The sequence below is a fragment of the Propithecus coquereli genome, unplaced genomic scaffold (assembly GCF_000956105.1).
Source record: "Propithecus coquereli isolate 6110/MARCELLA unplaced genomic scaffold, Pcoq_1.0 Scaffold106, whole genome shotgun sequence".
In the NCBI taxonomy this organism is placed as follows: Eukaryota; Metazoa; Chordata; class Mammalia; order Primates; family Indriidae; genus Propithecus; species Propithecus coquereli.
Window position 1 is genome coordinate 123,859 of NW_012134525.1, and position 804 is coordinate 124,662.

Here is an 804-nt window from a genome sequence, read left to right on the forward strand (position 1 = left end):
AAACTTTTCAGAAGAAGATAGACAAATGGCCAATAAACATGTGAAAAAAATGCTCAATGTCACTAATCATTGAGGAAATGCAAATTATTAAATAAAACCACCATGAGATATCACCTTACCCCAGTTGGAATAGCTTTTATTATAAATTCCAAGAACAACAGATGCTGGCATGGATGCAGAGAGAAAGGCATGCTTCTGTACTGTTTGTGGGACTTCAAACTACTACAACCTCTGAAGAAAACAGTATGGAGATTTCTCAAAGAACTAAAAGTAGACCTACCATTTGATATAGCAATCCCACTACTGGGTATTTACCCAAAGGAAAAGAAGTCATTTTATTGAGAAGACACTTGCACTTGAATGTTTATTACAGCACAATTCACAATTGCCAAGATGTGGAATCAACCTAAGTGCCCATCAATTCATGAGTGGATTAACAAAATACCGTATATTTATACCGTGGAATACTACTCAGCCGTGAAGAAGAATGACTTAATGCCTTTTGCAAAAATTTTGATGGGACTGGAGACCATTACCCTGAGTAAAGTATCTAAAGAATGGGAAAAAAACCATGATATGTACTCGCTATTAAATTGGAACTAACTGATGAGCACACATGTGCATAGAGGGAAACAAAAGGCAATGGAAATCAAGCAGAGGGGGAGACAGGAGGAAGGGATGGGTGAAAACCTACCTAGTGGATACGATGAACACTATTTGGGTGATGGGCACATCTCAACCCTGACTGAAGCATTACAAAAGAGATCCATATAACTGAAAACATTTGTACCCCTATAATATTTT